Genomic DNA, 25,866 nt, shown 5'->3' with positions numbered 1-25,866 from the left:
GTGGAAACAGACAGCAAACTAGGCTGGAGAGAGACCTGAGACAAAGAGATCTGAATTATACGAGAGCCGACCAGGGGAAACACAAATTATGCAGTCAAGTTTCCCACATTTGGGGAAATCGCAAGAGCAGCACACCCAGAGTGCAATGGGTGAGCCTTGCCCTGGGAGAAGCACCTTCATGATCATAGTATCTCACCTGGCAGGTAAGTAGGAGTTGGGCTAGAGCTGGGTAGGGTCACTGCTCGGGCACTTCCCTGTCAAGTGAAGGAGATCCAAGTGAGTCAGCACAAGGGAACTCTCGAAAGAAGAACAAGGCTAGAGGAAGATCTGAGACAAATAAATCTGACTTTTACCAGAGCTGACCAGAGGAAAGCACAAACACAGTCCCCCACTACCACAAATAATGAAGTCGAGTTTCCCACATTTGGGGAAATCACAGGGGTCAGCATACCCAAAATGCAATGAATGAACCTCACCCTGGGATAACAGTCTTCATTACCATGATATCTCCTATGCAAAATAAGTATGATTTGGGATAGGGCTGGGGAGGGCCGCTGCTCAGGCACATCTCTGTCAAGTAAAGGAGATTCAACTGAGGCAGCACAAGGGAACTCTCATCTGGGGACAACAACTGCAGGGAGAACACATATTTTCAGATGAACATGGGAGGGCAGAAGGCTGCCTAATACTGAAGCACCCCCAAACAACAAACCAAATGCAACAACTAGTACAAGCATTCCTGGGGGAAGGTCAGCAGAAGACGGATTTGCATACAGTGATGTCATCCAAGCAGTGGGCCAAAGTTGGCTGGAACCCTCATCTGCATATGAAAAGAGAAAAGGGGTATGCAGGGAATGGCGGCCTTTTGCGGCGCTTGGATGACCCTTAGTTCGCATTAAACACCCCCACCCTCCTTCGGTGTGGGGCTCATGTTGGCAATGCCCCAGCCCCTGAAGCATTCAAGCTGATTTCTTGCAGCAGCTTGGCACTGTAACAGCTCCAGAGCTGCTCTGTAATGCAAGTAAAAGTTTGTGGGCCCTGCAGCACTACCTGTAGTTTGCATTGTGCATTGGAAGGCACAAAGTAAGCAGACAGGAGGAGAAGTCAGGATAGTGCACAAGGGTATAGAAGGGAGGGGCTCAAAAAAAGAAGAAGTGGAAACAGACAGCAAACTAGGCTGGAGAGAGACCTGAGACAAAGAGATCTGAATTATATAAAAGCCGACCAGTGGAAACACAAATTATGCAGTCAAGTTTCCCATATTTGGGGAAATCACAGGGGCAGCACACCCAGAGTGCAATGGGTGAGCCTTGCCCTGGGAGAAGCACCTTCATGATCATAGTATCTCACCTGGCAGGTAAGTAGGAGTTGGGCTAGAGCTGGGGAGGGTCGCTGCTTGGGCACCCCCCTGTCAAGTAAAGGAGATCCAACTGAGGCAGCACAAGGGTACTCTCGAAAGAAGAACAAGGCTAGAGGAAGATCTGAGATAAAGAAATCTGACTTTTACCAGAGCTGACCAGAGGAAAGCACAAACACAGTCCCCCACTACCACAAATAATGCAGTCAAGTTTCCCACATTTGGGGAAATCACAGGGGTCAGCATACCCAGAATGCAATGAATGAACCTCACCCTGGGAGAACGATCTTCATGACCATGGTATCTCCTATGCAAAATAAGTATGATTTGGGATAGGGCTGGGGAGGGCCGCTGCTCAGGCACATCTCTGTCAAGTAAAGAAGATTCAACTGAGGCAGCACAAGGGAACTCTCATCTGGGGACAACAACTGCAGGGAGAACACATATTTTCAGATGAACATGGGAGGGCAGAAGGCTGCCTAATACTGAAGCACCCCCAAACAACAAACCAAATGCAACAACTAGTGCAAGCATTCCTGGGGGAAGGCCTGCAGCAGATGGATTTGCATATGGTGATGTCATCCAAGCAGTGGGTCAAATTTGGCTTCAACCCTCGTCTGCATATGAAAAGAGAAAAGGGGCGTGCAGGGCATGGCGGCCTTTTGCGGCGCTTGGATGACCCCTAGTTCGCATTAAACACCTCCACCCTCCTTCGGTGTGGGGCTCATGTTGGCTATGCCCCAGCCCCTGAAGCATTCAAGCTGATTTCTTGCAGAAGCTGGGCACTGTAACAGCTCCAGAGCTGCTCTGTATGGCAAGTAAAAGGGTGTGGGCCCTGCAGCACTACCTGTAGTTCGCATTGTGCGATGGAAGGCACAAAGTAAGCAGATGGGAGAAGTCAGGATAGTGCGCAAGGGCATAGAAGGGAGCGGCTCAAGAAAAGAGAAGTGGAAACAGACAGCAAACTAGGCTGGAGAGCTCTTCTGTCTATATTTTGCAAACCTGCTCTTGTCCTCTCCAGCTGCTCCATGTAGATTTGACGTCTGGAAAGGTGCATAACCCACTGACAAGCAGGCACACTCCTGCATGAGTTTTCTCTCTCACTAGCTGGATGATACACAATCATTTGCATGTGCTCCACCTCCGACACACCACCCACCCAACCACCCAGTGACCAGAGCCACCCACAAGCCAACTGGCTCCTTGATTTAATTTGCACAGTGTAGTCATCCAGGCAGCATGTCCTTCTCAATGGAAGGATCTCTGGTTCCATGGAATCTTCCACATTGGAATGCTGCGGAATAAAAAGGATTTAAATATTCAGCTTGCTAGCATTCAATGTACCTGCGGCTTGGCTTTAGCACATGGGTCTTCATCCTGTTGCCCTCCAGCTGCTGTGAAACTACACATCCCAGCATGCCCTGCCACAGTTTTGCTATTAAGGTATGCTAAAACTGAGGCAGGGCATGCTGGGATGTGTAGTTCCACAGCAGCTGGAGGGTCGCAGGTTGAAGACCCATGTTCTAGCATGCCTGTTCTATGATGCATGTACCGTGGTGTCACAATCAGCTTGGAATGGGGTGTCTAGCAGGCATTTGCTGACAGCCACTTGAGGGAGACACACATCAGGAGATGCAGCATATCGGAGGTCTTCGATGCCTTTCCAGCAAATGCACACCACCTGCTGCTGGTCTGGACACAAAACAATGCCCACAATCGAAGTCCCAAAATGCCCAACTACAGGATTCATGTAAGTAGTGAATTTAGGAATGAATTTAGAAGTAGGAAATGAAGTTAGTTCACAAGTACATTCAAATTCAGATCTAAAGTCTAGGTAGGCCTCACGTCCTAGCAGCCCCCAGCACTTATAAATGCCTTGATTAGAGGTAGAGAATTAAATGTAGATAAAAAGTAGACACAAAATAAGACTCCACAGAGCAGTTATCAGGTGTCTTTATCAATTGTTGCATTTAAAAAATCAAGCAATTAGGGAACACAATGTTGCAACAATGTAACCCTATTTGCAAAATAGTACTAAATAAGTTTGTCAATGTAAGACATTTGCAAAGGCGCATCCAAAACACGCTGGAAAATGCAACTGAATCTGTTTTTGGAGGCTAGAATAGGAAATGTGCATCGGTCCTACAAGTACTGAAAGCTCTTCTACCATCTCCCTTTTCTGAAAAGCCATTTAATATATGGTTCCCAGATAGGGGACATATCAGATATTGCCTTTCAAAACAGCAAATATCATACCACTTCTATTGCCATCAAAGATAAACATTGATTGTTTTCAGATATTGGATTGAAAAAGCAGTCTTTATTGACATAAAGAAGCAAAAAAACATACATAAACATTACACACATAAGTACTGTGTTGCAGCACAGATAAAACACAATACAAATGCTGTCAGTATAGTACAGTTCAAGAACTACAGCACAGGCCAGCCTACACTATAAATCATGAACTGCACTATACATTTAAACAATACAATAATACAACAGTTAATAAGGCTATGGGTGTGGAGTGTAAGAGGGTGAGGGAATCACAAGCCCGAAGCTTTATTGAAAGACAGACACATATAAAGGGAGGATTAATAAATACAAAGATATCCTTTACTATAGAATGTAGTCCAATCCGGTCTTTCAACTCTTCCACAACTTAAAAACGGATAGTGTTCCCAAGCCTTCCATCCTGGAATATCTTCAGTCTCTCGCCAATGAAGAAAACAATCCCTCCAGCAGACTCTTCAACCACGATACAAGATCACAGCCAAAAGGGCGAGAAGCAACTACACTTGCGTTTAACCAAAACAGCTAAAACTTAGTGGAGGAAAGTGCAGTGCACCAAAACATAAGCTGACACAATCATGGAGAATGCGCCAGCATATATGCTCTTCTATCTATATTTTGCAAACCTGCTCTTGTCCCCTCCAGCTGCTCCATGTAGATTTGACATCTGGCAAGGTGCATAACCCACTGACAAGCAGGCACACTCCTGCATGAGTTTTCACTCTCACTAGCTGGATGATACACATTCATTTGCATGTGCTCCACCTCCGACACACCGCCCACCCAACCACCCAGTCACCAGAGCTACCCACAAGCCAACTGGCTCCGTAACTTAATTTGCACAGTGCAGTCATCCAGGCAGCATGTCCTTCTCAATGGAATAATCTCTGGTTCCATGGAATCTTCCGCATTGGAATGCTGCGGAACAAAAAGGATTTAAACATTCAGCTTGCTAGCATTCAATGTACCTGCGGCTTGGCTCTAGCACATGGGTCTTCATCCTGTGGCCCTCCAGCTGCTGTGAAACTACACATCCCAGCATGCCCTGCCACAGTTTTGCTATTAAGGTATGCTAAAACTGAGGCAGGGCATGCTGGGATGTGTAGTTCCACAGCAGCTGGAGGGTCGCAGGTTGAAGACCCATGTTCTAGCATGCCTGTTCTATGATGCATGTTCCGTGAAGTCACAATCAGCTTGGAATGGGGTATCTAGCAGGCATTTGCTGACAGCCACTTGAGGGAGACACACATCAGGAGATGCAGCATATCGGAGGTCTTCGATGCCTTTCCAGCAAATGCACACCACCTGCTGCTGGTCTGGACACAAAACAATGCCCACAATCGAAGTCCCAAAATGCCCAACTACAGGATTCATGTAAGTAGTGAATTTAGGAATGAATTTAGAAGTAGGAAATTAAGTTAGTACACAAGTACATTCAAATTCAGATCTAAAGTCTAGGTAGGCCTCACGTCCTGGCAGCCCCCAGCATTTAAAAATGCCTTGATTAGAGGTAGGGAATTAAATGTAGATAAGAAGTAGACGCAAAATAAGACTCCACAGAGCAGTTATCAGGTGTCTTTATCAATTGTTGCATTTAAAAAATCAAGCAATTAGGGAACACAATGTTGCAACAATGTAACCCTATTTGCAAAATAGTACTAAATAAGTTTGTCGATGTAAGACATTTGCAAAGGCGCATTTAAAACACACTGGAAAATGCAACTGAATCTGTTTTTGGAGGCTAGAATAGGAAATGTGCATCGGTCCAACGAGTACTGAAAGCTCTTCTACCATCTTCCTTTTCTGAAAAGCCATTTAATATATGGTTCCCAGATAGGGGACATATCAGATATTGCCTTTCAAAAGCAGCAAATATCATACCACTTCTATTGCCATCAAAGATAAACATTGATTGTTTTCAGATATTGGATTGAAAAAGCAGTCTTTATTGACATAAAGAAGCAAAAAAACATACATAAACATTACACACATAAGTACTGTGTTGCAGCACAGCCAAAACACAATACAAATGCTGTCGGTATAGTACAGTTCAAGAACTACAGCACAGGCAAGCCTACACCAGTGTTGCCAACTCTGAAATGGAAAACAAGCAACCGATGACTGAAAAATAAGCCCAAAACAAGCCCAAACCAATCCTAAAAAGCCCCAAAAAAAGCCCAACTCAAGGTTGTTGTTTTTTTATATATATATATATATATATATATATATATAAACAGACATTATTGTTTGTCTTATTAAAATACATATAATTATTTATATAATCTGCCTTTAAGGTCTTTACAATGATATTTATCAGCACAAAACTGGCTTTTAAAGAATACTGGAATTTTTATAAATATTATAGTTAGAGTTGTGAATTTAAGATACTATGCTTTCATGTTTCCTCTAAAGAAAAATCTCAAGTGAAAATTGCCAACTGTATATACTGTATCTGTGGTCATTTGTATTCACTGTGAAATATTTATTCTATGGAAAGATAAAACAAATAATCTTACAACATCCAACTTTGTACTTCTATTAAATAAATTAAGAGGCCAAATCAAGGTAACAAAACAAAAGATTATTAAGACAATTCAAAATAATAAATGCATATATAAATATTAAATAGTAACTCAATTCAATAAATAACAAAGGAATTACTGAGAGGTAAAGTGCATTGCAGATGGCACACTGTGAGGTAAAGTGCATGGTACACTGTGTGAAGTAAAGTGCATTGCAGATGGCATACTATGTGAGGTAAAGTGCATGGCACACTGTGTGAAGTATAGTGTATTGCAGATAGCACACTGGGGGTCATTCCGAGTTGTTCGCTCGTTGCCGATTTTTGCAACGGAACGATTAAGGCAAAAATGCGCATGCGTATGGTACGCAGTGCGCATGCGCTAAGTAATTTAGAACAAAACTTAGTAGATTTACTCACGTCCGAACGAAGAATTTTCATCATTGAAGTGATCGGAGTGTGATTGACAGGAAGTGGGTGTTTCTGGGCGGAAATTTACCGTTTTCTGGGAGTGTGCAGGATAAAACGCAGGAGTGTCTGGAGAAACGGGGGAGTGGCTGTCCGAACGCAGGGCGTGTTTGTGACTTCAAACCAGGAACGAAACGGGCTGAGCTGATCGCAGTGTAGGAGTAAGTCTCGAGCTACTCAGAAACTGAAAATAATTATTTATTCGCAATTCTGCTAATCTTTCGTTCGCAATTCTGCTAAGCGAAGATACACTCCCAGAGGGCGGCGGTCTAGCGTGTGCAATGCTGCTAAAAGCAGCTAGCGAGTGAACTCGGAATGACCCCCACTGTGTGAGGTAAAGTGCATGGCACACTGTGTGAAGTAAAGTGCATTGCAGATGGCATACTGCGAGGTAAAGTACATAGCACACTGAATTACAAAGGTTTTATGTAAAATGGATATAAGCAAATTCATCTGAGCTGTCTCCATCGTCTATAGAAGCTTCCATGTTATATATTCCTGAGTTGAAGCGCTGAAGCATATTGGTAGTTGGTTTAAAAATCCTTGCAACAAATACCCAAGCGTCTTAAACCATATCTGACATAAAGAATACCACATAAAGTGGTCCTAAATTGCTTCACTGTTGTGTGTCTGGTCAGTGTCTTTGTTGTTGTCATTGTTAAAAACAAATTAGCCCTACTGAATACACACAACCGGCAGTCGGCAACAATAGACATAATGAATGACTCATCATTTCTTTAAGACTCTATTCATCCACAACGTCTCACCTACAGTATGTCTGTGTGAGGATCTGTGTTATATGGATGAATGACTAATTATCTCTGGAAGTCGGTATCAGTGATACCTAAAAACAAAAGAAGCCCAAAAACAAGCAGCAAAAAAAATTATAAGCCCAAAAACAAGCAACAAGCAACCACCCCAAAAAATAAGCAACCAGAAGAAAAAACAAGCCCAATTCCGCTTGTTATAAACTGAATTGGCAACTATGGCCTACACTATAAATCATGAACTGCACCAGGGGCGGAACTGTGGGAGGCAGTGGAGTCGGCTGCCGCCGGGCTCCTGGCCACAAGGGGGCGCATCTCCTCCACTGTCTCCCGCAGCCTGAGAACTGCGCTGCTATTGCAGATGGAGGAGCTGTGTCAGTGACACGGAAGCTGCCTCCTGTAGAGAGAGATGGCACTGGCTGCAGCTAGGGGGAGCTCCAGAGCACAGCTCCTCCCGGGCCCTTAGTAAGCCAGCCGAGGGAAGCTCAGAACTCTCTGCTCCTCCATGCTCTGGATGATAGCCAAAGGTAGGCACTGTGTGGGGGGTGGGGGAGAGGTGTATTTGGGGGGGAAGTACTGTGTTTTGTGTGTGCTTGTTTTTAAGTGAGGTGTGTGTGTTTTTAAGGAAAGTTGTACATTCAAGTAAAAGAGGCATGTGTGATGTGTGTGTGAGAGTGGCATGTGTGTGAGAGGCATGTATGTGTATGCAAGTGAGAGGCATATGTGTGTGTGTGTGTGTGTGTGTGTGTGTGTGAGGCATGTGTATGTAAGTGGGAGGCATGTGTATGTAAGTGAGAGGCATGTGTGTGTGTGTGTGTGTGTGTGTGTGTGTGTGTGTGAGAGGTATGTGTATGTAAGGGGCCCTACACACTAGGCGATGCGCCACCAAGGTGCCCGACGGCCGATACGGCCGACGAGCGACCCGGCGGCGGGGGGGCAGTGACGGGGGGAGTGAAGTTTCTTCACTCCCCCCGTCACTCGGCTCCGTAGACTTGCAGGCAAATATGGACGATCTCGTCCATATTGGCCTGCATGCACAGCCGACATGGCCCCAGCGATGAACGAGCGCGGGGCCGCACATCGTTCATCGCTGGGGACTCCACACTGCACGATATGAACGATATCTCGTTCATTAATGAACAAGATCGTTCATATCGTGCAGTGAAATCGCTATGTGTGTAGGGCCTATAAGTGAGAGGCATGTGTATGTAAGTGAGAGGCATGTGTATATGAGAGGCACGTGTATGTGAGAGGCACTTGTGTGAGAGGTGTGTGTAAGTGAGAGGCACGTGTGTGAGAGGTGTGTGTAAGTGAGAGGCATGTGTATGTAAGTGAGAGGCGTGTGTGTTTAAGTGAGACGTGTGTGAGTGTTTAAGTGAATGAGGCGTTTGTGTTTTTTTTAATATATATCTAGTGTTCACGCTAGGTGTCTGCCCCTTTTTTAGACAGCTGAATCCCGCCCTGCCCGTTTTTGTGCGCCCTGCCGCCCCGCCGTTTGCTGCCTGCCGGACCCCTCCACGTCGGCCAGCCGTGCGCCGCCAGACCCGGTACGTACATGAGAGTCCCCCTGGGCTAAATTAACCTTGTAAGTATTTTGCAGCTGTAAACATTAATCTCAGTGCTCTCTACCTGGTGCAGTGTGCCTCAGTGCTCTCTACCTGGTGCAGTGTGCCTCAGTGCTCCCTACCTGGTGCAGTGTTCCTGAGTGCTCTCTACCTGGTGTAGTGTGCCTCAGTGCTCTCTACCTGGTGCAGTGTGCCTCAGTGCTCTCTACCTGGTGCAGTGTGCCTCAGTGCTCCCTACCTGGTGCAGTGTGCCTCAGTGCTCCCTACCTGGTGCAGTGTGCCTGAGTGCTCTCTACCTGGTGCAGTGTGCCTCAGTGCTCTCTACCTGGTGTAGTGTGCCTCAGTGCTCTCTACCTGGTGCAGTGTGCCTCAGTGCTCCCTACCTGGTGCAGTGTGCCTCAGTGCTCCCTACCTGGTGCAGTGTGCCTCAGTGCTCCCTACCTGGTGCATTATAGTATGTACCTAAGTTTGCCCATCTAACTTAAAAATGTGCCCTCCCGAATGAAAAATGTGCCCTCCCCGTGATCAGCACCCTGCCCTAAAAAAATACCACAGTGAACACTAATTATATTGGCACACCGCTGCGCCAAAGCATCTCCATGGAGACCTGGCGGGTGAGGGAGCACTGTAGGTGTACTATAATGGTATGCTGGTGTCTGTTTTATTGTAATGACTGACTTGGAGTGCGTCCACTTTCTATGTGTATCTATATTACTATTGGGAAAGGTACCTGAGCACGCTGCTACTGTTCACCCTGGGTGCCGGATAGCTACATATGGTATGTGTGTGTATGTGTAGGGGGGCACCAAAATGTATCATGCCTCCGGGCGACTAGGACGAACTTACGCCACTGAACTGCACTATACATTTAAACTATACAATAATACAACAGTTAATAAGGCTATGTGTGTGGAGTGTAAGAGGGTGAGGGAATCACAAGACCGAAGCTTTATTGTAACACAGACACATATAAGGGGAGGGGCAATAAATAGAAAGGTATCCTTTACTATAGAATGTAGTCCAATCCGACCTCTGTGCTCTTCCACAACTGAAAAACGGATAGTGTTCCCAAGCCTTCCATCCTGGAATATCTTTGGTCTTTCGCCAATGAAGAAAACAATCCCTCCCTCCAGCAGACCCTTCAACCACGATACAAGATCACAGCCAAAAGGCAGAGAAGCAACTACACTTGAGCTTAACAAAAATGGCTAAAACTTAGTGGAGGAAAGTGCAGTGCACCAAAACATAAGCTGTCACAATCATGGAGAATGTGCCAGCATATATGCTCTTCTATCTATATTTTGCAAACCTGCTCTTGTCCCCTCCAGCTGCTCTATGTAGATTTGACGTCTGGCAAGGTGCATAACCCACTGACAAGCAGGCACACTCCTGCATGAGGTTTCTCTCTCACTAGCTGGATGATACGCAATCATTTGCATGTGCTCCACCTCCGACACACCACCCACCCAACCACCCAGTCACCAGAGCCACCCACAAACCAACTGGCTCCGTGATTTAATTTGCACAGTGTAGTCATCCAGGCAGCATGTCCTTCTCAATGGAAGGATCTCTGGTTCCATGGAATCTTCCACATTGGAATGCTGCGGAACAAAAAGGATTTAAATATTCAGCTTGCTAGCATTCAATGTACCTGCGGCTTGGCTTTAGCACATGGGTCTTCATCCTGTGGCCCTCCAGCTGCTGTGAAACTACACATCCCAGCATGCCCTGCCACAGTTTTGCTATTAAGGTATGCTAAAACTGAGGCAGGGCATGCTGGGATGTGTAGTTCCACAGCAGCTGGAGGGTCGCAGGTTGAAGACCCATGTTCTAGCATGCCTGTTCTATGATGCATGTACCGTGATGTCACAATCAGCTTGGAATGGGGTGTCTAGCAGGCATTTGCTGACAGACACTTGAGGGAGACACACATCAGGAGATGCAGCATATCGGAGGTCTTCGATGCCTTTCCAGCAAATGCACACCACCTGCTGCTGGTCTGGACACAAAACAATGCCCACAATCGAAGTCCCAAAATGCCCAACTACAGGATTCATGTAAGTAGTGAATTTAGGAATGAATTTAGAAGTAGGAAATTAAGTTAGTTCACAAGTACATTCAAATTCAGATCTAAAGTCTAGGTAGGCCTCACGTCCTGGCAGCCCCCAGCATTTAAAAATGCCTTGATTAGAGGTAGAGAATTAAATGTAGATAAGAAGTAGACACAAAATAAGACTCCACAGAGCAGTTATCAGGTGTCTTTATCAATTGTTGCATTTAAAAAATCAAGCAATTAGGGAACACAATGTTGCAACAATGTAACCCTATTTGCAAAATAGTACTAAATAAGTTTGTCGATGTAAGACATTTGCAAAGGCGCATCCAAAACACGCTGGAAAATGCAACTGAATCTGTTTTTGGAGGCTAGAATAGGAAATGAGCATCGGTCCTACAAGTACTGAAAGCTCTTCTCCCATCTCCCTTTTCAGAAAAGCCATTTAATATATGGTTCCCAGATAGGGGACATATCAGATATTGCCTTTCAAAAGCAGCAAATATCATACCACTTCTATTGCCATCAAAGATAAACATTAATTGTTTTCAGATATTGGATTGAAAAAGCAGTCTTTATTGACATAAAGAAGCAAAAAAACATACATAAACATTACACACATAAGTACCGTGTTGCAGCACAGCCAAAACACAATACAAATGCTGTCGGTATAGTACAGTTCAAGAACTACAGCACAGGCCAGCCTACACTATAAATCATGAACTGCACTATACATTTAAACAATACAATAATACAACAGTTAATAAGGCTATGGGTGTGGAGTGTAAGAGGGTGAGGGAATCACAAGCCCAAAGCTTTATTGAAAGACAGACACATATAAAGGGAGGATTAATAAATACAAAGATATCCTTTACTATAGAATGTAGTCCAATCCGGTCTTTCAACTCTTCCACAACTGAAAAACGGATAGTGTTCCCAAGCCTTCCATCCTGGAATATCTTCAGTCTCTCGCCAATGAAGAAAACAATCCCTCCAGCAGACTCTTCAACCACGATACAAGATCACAGCCAAAAGGGCGAGAAGCCACTACACTTGCGTTTAACCAAAATGGCTAAAACTTAGTGAAGGAAAGTGCAGTGCACCAAAACATAAGCTGACACAATCATGGAGAATGCGCCAGCATATATGCTCTTCTATCTATATTTTGCAAACCTGCTCTTGTCCCCTCCAGCTGCTCCATGTAGATTTGACGCCTGGCAAGGTGCATAACCCACTGACAAGCAGGCACACTCCTGCATGAGTTTTCACTCTCACTAGCTGGATGATACACATACATTTGCATGTGCTTCACCTCCGACACACCGCCCACCCAACCACCCAGTCACCAGAGCCACCCACAAGCCAACTGGCTCCGTGATTTAATTTGCACAGTGCAGTCATCCAGGCAGCATGTCCTTCTCAATGGAATAATCTCTGGTTCCATGGAATCTTCCGCATTGGAATGCTGCGGAACAAAAATGATTTAAACATTCAGCTTGCTAGCATTCAATGTAGCTGCGGCTTGGCTCTAGCACATGGGTCTTCATCCTGTGGCCCTCCAGCTGCTGTGAAACTACACATCCCAGCATGCCCTGCCACAGTTTTGCTATTAAGGTATGCTAAAACTGAGGCAGGGCGTGCTGGTATATGTAGTTCCACAGCAGCTGGAGGGTCGCAGGTTGAAGACCCATATTCTAGCATGCCTGTTCTATGATGCATGTTCCGTGATGTCACAATCAGCTTGGAATGGGGTGTCTAGCATGCATTTGCTGACAGCCACTTGAGGGAGACACACATCAGGAGATGCAGCATATCGGAGGTCTTCGATGCCTTTCCAGCAAATGCACACCACCAGCTGCTGGTCTGGACACAAAACAATGCCCACAATTGAAGGCTCAAAATGCCCAACTACAGGATTAATGTAAGTAGTGAATTTAGGAATGAATTTAGAAGTAGGAAATTAAGTTAGTTCACAAGTACATTCAAATTCAGATCTAAAGTCTAGGTAGGCCTCACGTCCTGGCAGCCCCCAGCATTTAAAAATGCCTTGATTAGAGGTAGGGAATTAAATGTAGATAAGAAGTAGACACAAAATAAGACGCCACAGAGCAATTATCAGGTGTCTTTATCAATTGTTGCATTTAAAAAAATCAAGCAATTAGGGAACACAATGTTGCGACAATGTAACCCTATTTGCAAAATAGTACTAAATAAGTTTGTCGATGTAAGACATTTGCAAAGGCGCAAACAAAACACGCTGGAAAATGCAACTGAATCTGTTTTTGGAGGTTAGAATAGATGCAGGATCAAGTAGCTCAATGGGTAGGGTATTTGATTAGAATTCAACAGGTTATAGGTTTGAATCCTGGGTATGATAGTTTGAGGTGTTATTTAATAAAGTATGTTTATATATTAGTCACACATGGCTTACTTGTACAAATGGCATGTCACCAGTTAGTGCTGACTGCTGATATGCCATTTGCACAAACACGCCATGTGTGACTGTATATGCATTTAAGGAGGGCACCCCGGCAATACCACAAACCATTGAGTGTCAAGTATACTAGATATATCTTCAGATCTCATGTGCTTTCTCTGAGACCAATCTTGTTATGCCCCTTCCCCACAAGGCATGCGCCTTTTGTCCATATTGCAAAAATGGGGAGGGGGGGGGGGGGCATATAATTATCTGTCACAGGGCACCAAAAAGTCTAGTTATGGCTCTGGTATGCATTATGTAATCTGGCAGACCATATCTCCAACACTGGCTGGTTGGAATAGAAATCCGGTTATCTATGTGAGCAAATGACCATCAACGATTTACTCTCAAACACTAGAAAATGGACAAAAATGGTCCCCTAAACAAATTGGTTAAATTTTGGGTTTAACCAATTTGTGTAATGACCATTTTTGACCACTTTTCTAGTGTTTGGGAGCAAATGGTTAATTGACATTTGCTCCTATACATTACCAGATTTTCATTCCATCCATCCAGACTGGATAGATAGCCTAACAGATAATTGTGTAGTGTACGCCCAGGATAACTGTCAGTTGTGCTTTCTTTTATGACGGCACATAAATGGGTGGGCAGATCCAGAGCAAGCACTGCCCACTCATGCATAGTTGTCAACTGATGTGAAGTTCCAGGGGGCAATCTCAGTTATAAAGAAAAGTATCTGGAAATTGTCCCTAGTTTAAAAAAAAATTAAAAAAAAATTGATCAACTCCATTTATTTAGTATGATATCCCAGGTGATAGGATGCCAGCAGTCAGAACAACATACTTTATTAAATAACACATCTCAAACTACCATACCCAGGATTCAAACCTATAACCTGTTGAATTCTAATCAAACCCCCTACCTATTGAGCTATTTGATCCTGCGTAAAAATTGTGAACATTATATAAAGCTATTGGTACTTTGAAAAAAAAAGTATCAGCATTACAACGCAGCAGATCCATGCAGTTTGCAGCCACACACTACATGTATCTGCTCAGCCACAATGCTGATTATTTCTTCACAAAGTACAAGGTGAGCTCCAAACAGAATTCTCTAGCTTAGAATTATGCCAAACCTAGAAGTCGGGCCCCCCACCCTGGGATCCCCCAGAGGGAGGCCTGCACCGTCATGCGGCAGGCTTGTCTGTTTTGGAAGCAGGCTGATGGGCAGCCCAGGCTTGCTTCAGTCTGGGCTTGGCAGGTCTGGAAGCATGAGCTTGCTTTGGGTATGCCTGACCTTGGGTACGCTTTACCTTGAGGATGAAAGGGCCAAGGGAAAGTACTTTTAGCCTTCTGCGTGGTAGGAGTCATACTAGGTAGGCAAGCTGTTTTAGCAGTAGCCAGATCAGCTACAATCTTATTGAGGTCTTCTCCAAAGAGAGTGTCTCCCTTGAAAGGAAGCACCTCCAGGGTTTTCTTGGAATCCATATCCACCGACCAGGATCTCAACCAGCTGTATAAAGTATTACCTTGGAACTGGCTCTCCACTCCCCATTATCTGGTTATCATGGCTTCCTCCGCCAGTGTCCAGACTCGCTTGCTGAAGCTCGGCCACTTCTTCCTAGCAGCAGGCTCCTGGATCACTGGGCAGCAGAGGTGCTTGGGAGCCGGAAGGGGGCGGAGCAATCAGGCAGGCAGTTGCAGTGCTGCCCAGCTATCTGTGGTGTGAGAAGAAGCAGGGGCACCCCACCGCTGGCAGTGCTGCAGCTAGCGGTGGTGGCAGCGGCGAGGCTGCTGGGCTGGGTCTTGAAAAAGGTGGAAAGAAGGGTGTTACGGCATGGAATGTACAAACTGCGAGACCCTGCTGGTAGCGCCTTTGTCTATTTAGTAGGAAGGGCACGTAACAGCCGGAGGGCAATGGAGGAAGCCCCTTTAGGGCTGGAGCCCGGCGGCAACTGACTCCGTTGTCTCTGGCAGTTCCGCCCCTGGACTAGAGGAATGGTCAAGAACATGGCAACATTTAATGCCAAAAAATGCAAAATCATACACGTCTCAAAAATACAAAGGCTAACTATAATATTAAGGGCATTATAATGGCAAGAGGAAAGCTATCTAAGTATTACTATTTCAGGTGAGCAATGTAACAAAGCAATAGGAAAGGCAAGTCAGATGCTTGTTTGCATAGGTAAAGAACCAGTAGCAGAAAAAAGTAATACAGGTTGAGTATCCCATATCCAAATATTCCGAAATACGGAATATTCCGAAATACGGACTTTTTTGAGTGAGACTGAGATAGTGAAACCTTTGTTTTTTGATGGCTCAGTGTACACAAACTTTGTTTAATACTCAAAAAGTTATTAAAAATATTGTATTAAATGAACTTCAGACTGTGTGTATAAGGTGTATATGACACATAAATGAATTCTGTGAATGTACACACACTTTGTTTAATGCACAAAGTTATAAAAAATATTGGCTAAAATGACCTTCAGGCTGTGTGTATATGGTATATATGAAACATAAATGCATTCTGTGCTTAGATTTAGGTCCCATCACCATAATATCTCGTTATGGTATGCAATTATTCCAAAATACAGAAAAATCCGATATCCAAAATTCCTCTGGTCCCAAGCATTTTGGATAAGGGATACTCAACCTGTAATGCCACTGTATAGGTCCTTGGTACAGCCACATTTAGAATCCTGTGTTCAGTTCCAGAAGCCATATCTCAAGCGCCTTGAGTCCTGTTGGAGAAAGAGCACTATATAAATAAATAGTATCAAAATTTGTTTCACGGCACCCCTAGGCCAAAGTTTTTTTTATTGAGAAATTCAGAAAAAAATATAAAATTAAGTAAATTGTGTTTATAGCATGTCATCCTCAGGTTCAGTTATGTTGTGAGGGAATGGTTTTGCCAATTTAATAAAGTATAAATAATTTTAATTGGTCCTGGACCACCAAACTATGCTACCAGTGCAAGAACCCCAGTTTGGAAACTACTGCCATAAAATAAACCTTTTTTGTTTTTTTTTAAACTACATGTAATACACCTTAGATCTCAGTTCCTAAAAGGTTTTAAACCCTTGCATACAGTAAACTACACATATTTAAAAATCCTACACCGGGCACAAGTGCTCACGGGCCAATTTCATGGCAGTCTCGGATAGGAGGGCATTGTGGATTCACCAAGGGAATGCTGATGCTGACTCCAAGAAGCCTCTTCAAGATCGCAGGAGCAGAGTCCTCTGCTTCTGCCAAATCCACTGCATGACGCTGGGGCTCTCTTGCAGGAGCCCACACCAGTGGGGGGCACCAGGGGCGGAACTACTGGCAGGGCAGGCAGTGCATTGCACTGGGGCCCCGCCGCACTCAAGGGCCCACAGCCGCCGGCATTACAATGAGTCACAATGACTCATTGTATCATGCCGCAGCCGCACACCAGCGCTCCCGTCGGGTCTGCGTCCTGCGACTCCCGCCGCCCGCCCGCCCGTCGTAACGAACAGATCAGGCCAGGGCACTACGGGCAGCAGCCGCAGCACCAGACACGCTGCCGCCTCTGTAACACACGAAGAGGGAGGAGGGTCGCTTGGAGATGAGAGGAGCAGCGGCACGGGGGGGAGGAGGAGGAGGAGGGAGGTGAAGGAAGGAGCCGCAGCAGCGCTTTGTTACTGGTGGAGGCGCTGCTGCTGCCCCTCTGCTTCACTATAGGCTGTCTTCCGAGAACAGCCTATAGTGAAGCAGAGGGGCAGCAGCAGCAGCGCCTCCACCAATAACACAGCGCTGCTGCGGCTCCCTCCTCCACCTCCCTCCTCCTCCTTCTCTACTGCCCGGGAATCGTCAAGCTGCACGAGGAGCCTGAGCCAGCGGAGAGGGTAAGTATAATTCTTCTTTCTTTCTTTCTTTCTTTCTTTCTTTCTTTCTTTCTTTCTTTCTTTCTTTCTTTCGTCTCTTTCTTTCTTTGTTGGGACTGCCTGCCGCTATGTGTAAAAAGGGGGAATCTGCCTGCCGCTATGTGTAAAAAGGGGGAATCTGCCTGCCGCTATGTGTAAAAAGGGGGAATCTGCCTGCCGCTATGTGTAAAAAGGGGGAATCTGCCTGCAGCTATGTGTAAAAGGGGGGAATCTGCCTGCAGCTATGTGTTAAAAGGGGGAATCTGCCTGCAGCTATGTGTAAAAAGGGGGACTGCCTGCCGCAATGTGTAAAAAGGGGGAATCTGCCTGCCGCTATGTGTAAAAAGGGGGAATCTGCCTGCAGCTATGTGTAAAAAGGGGGACTGCCTGCCGCAATGTGTAAAAAGGGGGAATCTGCCTGCCGCAATGTGTAAAAAGGGGGAAGCTGCTTGCCGCAATGTGTAAAAAGGGGGAATCTGCTTGCCGCAATGTGTAACAAGGGGGAATCTGCCTGCCGTAATGTGTAACAAGGGGGATGCTGTCTGCCGTAATGTGTAACAAGGGCACGCTGTCTGCCATAATGTGTAACAAGGGCAAGCTGTCTGCTGTAATGTGTAACAAGGGCAAGCTGTCTGCTGTAATGTGTAAAAAGTGTACGATGTCTGCCATTATGTGTAACAAGGGCAGGCTGACTGCTGTTATGTGAAAAAAGTGTACGCTGTCTGCCGCTATGTTTAACAAGGGCAGGCTGTCTGCCGTTATGTGTAAAAAGTGTACGCTGTCTGCCGCTATGTGTAACAAGGGCACGCTGTCTGCCATAATGTGTAACAAGGGCAAGCTGTCTGCTGTAATGTGTAACAAGGGCAAGCTGTCTGCTGTAATGTGTAAAAAGTGTACGATGTCTGCCGTAATGTGTAACAAGGGCAGGCTATCTGCCGTTATGTGAAAAAAATGTACGCTGTCTGCCGCTATGTGTAACAAGGGCACGTTGTCTGCCGTTGTGTAAAAAAGGGGGATGCTGTCTGCCGTAATGTGTAAAAAGGGGACGCTGTCTGCTGTAATGTGTAAAAAGAGGACGCTGTCTGCTGTAATGTGTAAAAAGAGGAATCTGTCCGCCGTAAGGTGTAAAAGGGTCTCTACCTGGTGTAGTGGTGCTACTGTGCGGCATAATTTGAATAATGGAGACTACTGTGCACCGTTTTATGAATTGGTATTATTTTGTGGCCACACCCCTTAACCACGAAGCCACGCCACTATGTTTTTTTGCGCGCGCCTACGGCGCGCACTGCCCCTGTTTTGCATGCAGGGGTGGGGCTCCAATGCCGTTTCTTGCACACACTGCTAAAATGTCTAGTTACGGCACTGTTGCTAGGTATCCACTTCCCTGAGCAGGCCCCCCTCACCAGATCCTCTCCAGGGGTGAGGGGGTGGACTTGGATGGGATGGGATGGGGGGGGGCCCAAGCCATTTTGTCGCACATGGGCCCATTGCTCGCTAGTTCCGCCACTGGGGGGCACGTCTAAAACTCTTCAGTCAGTTCTGGATTCATTCGGACCTGGACTTGTGGGTTTTACAAATAGTGTCCCAAGGGTACAAACTGGGGTTTCAAGAAGTTCCCCCTCACCGATTGTTCAAATCAGCCTTAGTCAGCAGGGAGAAGGTTTTTATTCAAGCCTCTTCGTGGTCCCGAAGCCGGACGGCTCAGTCAGACCAATCTTAAATCTGAAATCCCTTAATTTCTACCTAAAGAAATTCAATTTCAAGATGGAATCTCTCAGGGTAGTGATCTCCAGTCCGGGGGATAAAGGAGATTTCATGGTTTTGGTAGACATAAAGGATGCCTACTTACATGTTCCCATTTAGCCACTGCATCAAGCTACCTGAGGTTTGCAATTCAGGATTGTCATTACCAATTTCAGACGTTGCCGTTTGGTCTGTCCACGGCTCCGAGGATTTTCACCAGGGTGATGGCGGAAATGATGGTTCTCCTTCGCAAGCAAGGAGTCACAATTATCCAGTACTTGGATGATCTCCTGATAAAGGCGAGATCCAGGTACCAGTTGGTGCAAAACATCTACTCTCCCTGACAGTTCTTTAACAACATGGTTGGCTCCTAAACTTGCCAAAATCGCAGTTGGTCCTAATGACGCGGTTGTTGTTTTTGGGAGTGATACTGGACACAGAAGAGGTTTTCTTCTAGTGGAATGGCTCTGGAGATCCAGAGTCTGGTCAAACAAATTCTGAAACCAGCAAGAGTGTTAATCCATCAATGCATTCGGTTGCTGGGGAAGATGGTTGCGGCCTACGAGGCCATTCAGTTTGGCAGGCTCCATGCCAGAGTGTTCCAGTGGGACCTGTTGGACAAGTGGTCCGGATCCCACCTACACATGCACCGGAGGATAATCCTGTCTTCCAAGACCAGAATCTCACTCCATTGGTGGCTGCACAGTTCTCACCACCTAGAGGGGCGATGGTTTGGGATCCAGGACGGGATCCTAGGGACCACGGATGCAACCCTCCGAGGCTGGGGAGCAGTCACACAGGGGGAAAACATCCAAGGAAGATGGTCAAGTCAGGAAAGTTGTCTCCACATAAATGTTCTGGAGTTAAGGGCCATTTCATAACTGCAGACACAGTACGCACTGGGATGGGTGCCCAGCATCCTCTACGGACTAAGAGAAAAGGATTTACCAGTAGGTATTAAAATCCTATTTTCTCTAAAGTCCTAGAGGATGCTGGGGACTCCGTAAGGACCATGGGGATAGACGGGCTCCGCAGGAGACATGGGCACTTTAAGAAAGACTTTAGTTCTGGGTGTGCACTGGCTCCTCCCTCTATGCCCCTCCTCCAGACCTCAGTTTGATACTGTGCCCAGTGGAGACTGGGTGCTTTTCAGGAGCTCTCCTGAGCTTTCTGACAGAAAGTATTTTGTTAGGTTTTTAATTTTCAGGGAGCACTGCTGGCAACAGACTCCCTCATCGAGGGACTGAGGGGAGAGAAGCAGCCCTACTCTCTGAGTTGCAAGGTCCTGCTTCTTAGGCTACTGGACACCATTAGCTCCAGAGGGATTGGTACGCAGGATCTCACCCTCGCCGTCCGTCCCAGAGCCGCGCCTCCGTCCCCCTCGCAGAGCCGGAAGATAGAAGCCGGGTGAGTATGAGAAGAAAAGAAGACTTAAGAGGCGGCAGAAGACTTCATGATCTTCACTGAGGTAACGCACAGCACTGCAGCTGTGTGCCTTTGCTCCCATACACCTCACATACTCCGGTCACTGTAAGGGTGCAGGGCGCAGGGGGGGGCGCCCTGGGCAGCAATATAAACCTTTTTCGCAAAAATATAACATATATACAGCTGGGCACTGTATATATGTATGAGCCCCCACCAATTTTACAGTTTAAGCGGGACAGAAGCCCGCCTCCGAGGGGGCGGGGCTTCTCCCTCAGCACTCACCAGCGCCATTTTTTCTCCACAGCACCGCTGAGAGGAAGCTCCCCGGACTCTACCCTGCTTATACCACGTTAGACAAGAGGGTTGAAAAGAGGGGGGGGGGCACATAATTCGCAAATTACATACAGCAGCACTACTGGGCAAACATTAAGTTACTGTTTTATTCCTGGGTTATATAGCGCTGGGGTGTGTGCTGGCATACTCCCTCTCTGTCTCTCCAAAGGGCCTTGTGGGGAAACTGTCTTCAGAAAAAGCATTCCCTGTGTGTGTGTGGTGTGTCGGTACACGTGTGTCGACATGTCTGAGGAAGAAGGCTATATTAGAGAGGAGCGGGAGCAAATGAATGTGGTGTCTCCGCCGACAGCTGATTGGATGGATATGTGAAATGTTTTAAATGCTAGTGTAAACTCATTGCACAAAAGATTAGACAAGGCAGAAGCTTTGGGACAGTCAGGGTCTCAACCCATGCCTGATCCTATGTTGCAGGGACTGTCAGGGTCTCATAAGCGCCCACTATCCCAGTTTGTTGACACAGATACCGACACGGATTCTGACTCCAGTGTCGATTACGATGATGCAAAGTTACAGCCAAAATTGGCAAAATCCATTCGATTTATGATTATGGCAATAAAAGATGTTTTGCACATCACAGAGTAACCCCCTGTCGCTGACAAGAGGGTACATATGTACAAGGGAAAGAAGCCTGAGGTAACCTTTCCCCCCTCACGCGAGCTGAACGAGTTATGTGAAAAAGCTTGGAAATCTCCAGATAAAAGACTGCAGATTTCCAAAAGGATTCTTATGGCGTATCCTTTCCCATCAACGGATAGGTTACGATGGGAATCCTCCCCTAGGGTGGACAAAGCATTAACACGCTTATCCAAGAAGGTAGCCCTCCCGTCCCAGGATACGGCTACCCTCAAAGAGTGTGCTGACCGCAAACAGGAGATTACCCTGAAGTCCATTTATACACATTCAGGTACCTTACTCAGACCGGCAATTGCGTCGACCTGGGTGTGTAGTGCTGTAGCGGCATGGACAAATGCCTTATCTGAGGGGATGGATAGCCTAGACAAGGATACTATTTTATTGACCCTGGGGCATATAAGAGATGCTGTCCTATATATGTGTGTATGCAAACTACCGGTGGTGCTGCAGGGCCCACACCCTTTTACTTGTCTTGTAGAGCAGCTCTGAAGCTGTTACAGTGCCCAGCTGCTGCAAGAAATCAGCTTGAATGCTTCAGGGGCTTGGGCATGGCCAACATGAGCCCCACACCGAAGGAGGGTGGGGGTGTTTAATGCAAACTTGGGGTTATCCAAGCGCCGCAAAAGACCGCCATGCCCCGCATGCCACTTTTCTCTTTTCATATACAGATGAGGGTTCCAGCCAACTTTGGCCCACTGCTTGGATGACATCACCGAATGCAAATCCGTCTGCTGCAGACCTTCCCCCAGGAATGCTTGCAATAGTTGTTGCATATGGTTTAATGTCTGAGGGTGCTTCAGTATTAGGCAGCCTTCCGCCCTCCCATGTTCATCTGAAAAGATGTGGTCTCCCTGCAGTTGTTGTCCCCAGACGAGAGTTCCCTTGTGCTTCCTCAGTTAAATCTCCTTAACTTGACGAGGGTGTGCCCGAGCAGCCGCCCTCCCCAGCCCTTTCCCAACACATACTTATCTTGCATATGAGATCTCTTGATCATGAAGATAGTTCTCACAGGTTGAGGTTCATCCTGTCCCCGCTCCCCGCTGGAGAGCGCTGATGAGGACAGCAGCGGGGCTTCAGCAGCAGGGTGAGTATGTGTGGCCAGAGACCTCCCTTCCCATGTGCAGGCCTGCAGAGTGTGCCGCGCAGGATGGGGCATGTGACACTCTCCCTCCCTGGGGCTCTTCCAGATGTAGCTCCTCAGCAGTATTTTTCCCGGGCTGCGCGGCGCTCTCCCTGACTGGCATCCGCCCTGGAACACTGCCTTCCTCAACGCAACATCAGCAGGGGGCCCGGGCCTCATCACCATCCCAGGTCTTTCTCATGTATGTATCATGTATGTGTGTGTGATATATGTATGAATCATATATGTTTGTGATATATTATAAGGGCACGGTCGTGCTCTTATATTAAGGCTGAATCGAACAAACGGAATTCTCCCATAGGGAACTTCTGAGATGGGGGCATGGTGTTTGAGGGGCTACACCTCAAAACTGATTGGACGTACTGAGCTGAAATTTGGCATGGGCGTGTAGAATCGTCACCCGGTGCTGCATGCCAAATTTCAGGGCAAAATAATAAAAAATGAGGAATTGGGAGTAACCTAAAGTTCCAACTGTCAGTTTTTTTCTGTGACTTCCTTTGTGGCTTTTTGACACCGTTTTCCTATAGAGTGAATTAGATATTTTTTGGGAAGGCATAACTCCGGATAGAGGACGAATTAAGGCTTGGGGTTTGTTTTACTAGATAGAGTATGCCCCAGTGTAGTGCCTTTTGGGGTTGTGGTTTTTCAGAAAGTTATAGGGTTTTTTTAATTAAGAGAAATATGCCCCATTATAGAGATAGGGCTTTTCAATTTGTTGCGGCTGCGCAGTGGCCGCCAGGAGAGCGAGAGTGAGTGAGGGAAGGGGTCTCGTGCAGGCTGAGGTTATAAAAGTAGCTGCTGGCGGCGGGAAGAGAGCCAGCGGTTCCTGGGTGTGTGCACCTGCGGTCCCTTACAGACTGCAGCGACCCATTAGGACTGTGGAGGAGAGGGGTAGCGGCATAGCAGCCGCAGGCTTACCGAAAGTGCTCACTACTGAGCAATATGGTCCCCTTACCCGAAGTGGGAGCCGCAGCGGGAGGAATAGCTGGAGCTGCGCCGCAGGAGAAAGTCAGAGGACATCCAGAAGAAACATCCGGTGCAGCGCTGACTCCTGACTGACAGCGCTTGCCTACTGAGCGGTGTGGTACCCCCACACCTGAAGCGAGTGCGGGAGCGGCAGCCGGAGAAGACAGCTGTGCTGCACGGAAGAAGTCAGGCAGCAGCGGCAGCACCAGCGGGCTGAGGTGGGGAGGATCAGTATGGTCCCTTACGTGCGGCTCACATTCAGATCCATCCGGCTCCCTTCCCCTCCTCCCCTGCACCCTTAGCAGCCTGCCCCCACCATGTATTCCATCCTGGGGAGGGGGGGGAGACTGGCAACAGTAGCAGTGGCATCGGAGCATAGATACATACTCTGCGGTAGTTACCGGCAGCGGGACGTGCGGCTCATGTTCAGATCCCTCCGGCTCCCTCCCCCCCTGCAACTTTAGCAGCCTGCCCCCACATCTCATTCACCCACCGCCGCAGACTCCTCCCCCACACGGTTATTATAATAAGGCCACCCCCCTACGCAGTTCCCTCCCTGCTGTGTGTCCAGCCACCCCCCCCCTCACCTACTGTGTGTCCGGCCTACCCCCCCCCTCACCTGCTGTGTGTCCGGCCTACCCCCCCCTCACCTGCTGTGTGTCCAGCCACCCCCCCCCTCACCTGCTGTGTGTGCGGCCTACCCCCCCCCTCCCTGCTGTGTGTCCGTCCACCCCCCCCCTCACCTGCTGTGTGTCCGGCCAACCCCCCCCCCCTCACCTGCTGTGTGTCCGGCCTACCCCCCCCCTCACCTGCTGTGTGTCCGGCCTACCCCCCCCCCCTCACCTGCTGTGTGTCCTGCCTACCCCCCCCCCTCACCTGCTGTGTGTCCAGCCCCCCCCCCCTCACCTGCTGTGTGTCCAGCCCCCCCCCTCCTCCTCTGCTGTGTGTCCGGCCTACCCCCACCCCCCTCCCTGCTGTTTGTCCGGCCACCCTCCCCTCCCCTGCTGTGTGTCCGGCCACCCTCCCCTGCTGTGTGTCCGGCCACCCTCCCCTCCCCTGCTGTGTGTCCGGCCACCCTCCCCTCCCCTGCTGTGTGTCCGGCCTACCCCCTCCCCTGCTGCGTGTCCAGCCTACCCCCTCCCCTGCTGCGTGTTTAGCCTACCCCCCCCCCCTCCCCTGCTGCGTGTCCAGCCTACCCCCCCCCCCTCCCCTGCTGCGTGTCCAGCCTACCCCCCCCTCCCCTGCTGCGTGTCCAGCCTACCCCCCCCCCTCCCCTGCTGCGTGTCCAGCCTACCCCCCCCTGCTGTGTGTCCAGCCCCCCCCTCACCTGCTGTGTGTCCAGCCCCCCCCCTCACCTGCTGTGTGTCCAGCCCCCCCCCCTCACCTGCTGTGTGTCCAGCCCCCCCCTCACCTGCTGTGTGTCCAGCCCCCCCCCTCACCTGCTGTGTGTCCAGCCCCCCCCCTCACCTGCTGTGTGTCCAGCCCCCCCCCCCTCACCTGCTGTGTGTCCAGCCCCCCCCCTCACCTGCTGTGTGTCCAGCCCCCCCCTCACCTGCTGTGTGTCCAGCCCCCCCCTCACCTGCTGTGTGTCCAGCCCCCCCCCCCTCACCTGCTGTGTGTCCAGCCCCCCCCCTCACCTGCTGTGTGTCCAGCCCCCCCCTCACCTGCTGTGTGTCCGGCCTACCCCCCCCCTGCTGTTTGTCCGGCCACCCTCCCCTCCCCTGCTGTGTGTCCAGCCACCCCCCCCCTCACCTGCTGTGTGTCCGGCCTACCCTCCCCCCTGCTGTTTGTCTGGCCACCATCCCCTCCCCTCCCCTGCTGTGTGTTCGGCAACTCCCCCCTCTTCCCGCTGTGTTCGGCCACCCCCTACCCCCTCCCCTCCCTGCCGTGTGTCCGGTCACCCTCCCCTCTCTGCTGTGTGTCCAGCCACCCCCCCCCCTCTCTGCTGTGTGTCCGGCCACCCCCCCCCAGACACGCAGCGCCTGACACACACAGACATGCAACGCCTGACACACGCATACGCATATGCAGCGCCTGACACACACGCACACACACACACACACACAGCACCTGACACACACGCACACACACAGCACCTGACACACACACACACAGCACCTGACACTCACACGGACCTGACACACGCGCACACACTCACACGCAGCACCTGACACACACGCAGCACCAGACACACGCACACACAGATGCAGCACCTGACACTCACACGGACCTGACACACACGCACACACTCA

At 48.2% G+C, this 25,866-nt stretch overlaps 4 non-coding genes across 4 annotated transcripts; all 4 read right to left on the bottom strand.

Annotated features, from left to right (window-relative positions):
- Window positions 1-48: 48 nt before the first annotated feature.
- Window positions 49-211, bottom strand: LOC135043460 (U1 spliceosomal RNA). Its single transcript, XR_010236328.1, has one exon. It is a non-coding gene; the product is annotated as a U1 spliceosomal RNA (small nuclear RNA).
- Window positions 212-363: 152 nt separating this feature from the next.
- Window positions 364-527, bottom strand: LOC135043454 (U1 spliceosomal RNA). Its single transcript, XR_010236323.1, has one exon. It is a non-coding gene; the product is annotated as a U1 spliceosomal RNA (small nuclear RNA).
- Window positions 528-1,202: 675 nt separating this feature from the next.
- LOC135043464 (U1 spliceosomal RNA) lies at window positions 1,203-1,365 on the bottom strand. The gene has a single exon (XR_010236332.1). It is a non-coding gene; the product is annotated as a U1 spliceosomal RNA (small nuclear RNA).
- Window positions 1,366-1,517: 152 nt separating this feature from the next.
- Window positions 1,518-1,681, bottom strand: LOC135043437 (U1 spliceosomal RNA). The gene has a single exon (XR_010236306.1). It is a non-coding gene; the product is annotated as a U1 spliceosomal RNA (small nuclear RNA).
- Between the last annotated feature and the right edge of the window lie 24,185 nt (window positions 1,682-25,866).

The sequence above is a fragment of the Pseudophryne corroboree genome, unplaced genomic scaffold (genome assembly GCF_028390025.1).
Source record: "Pseudophryne corroboree isolate aPseCor3 unplaced genomic scaffold, aPseCor3.hap2 scaffold_861, whole genome shotgun sequence".
NCBI classification, from domain to species: domain Eukaryota; kingdom Metazoa; phylum Chordata; class Amphibia; order Anura; family Myobatrachidae; genus Pseudophryne; species Pseudophryne corroboree.
This window is presented reverse-complemented; position numbering and strand designations above follow the sequence as displayed.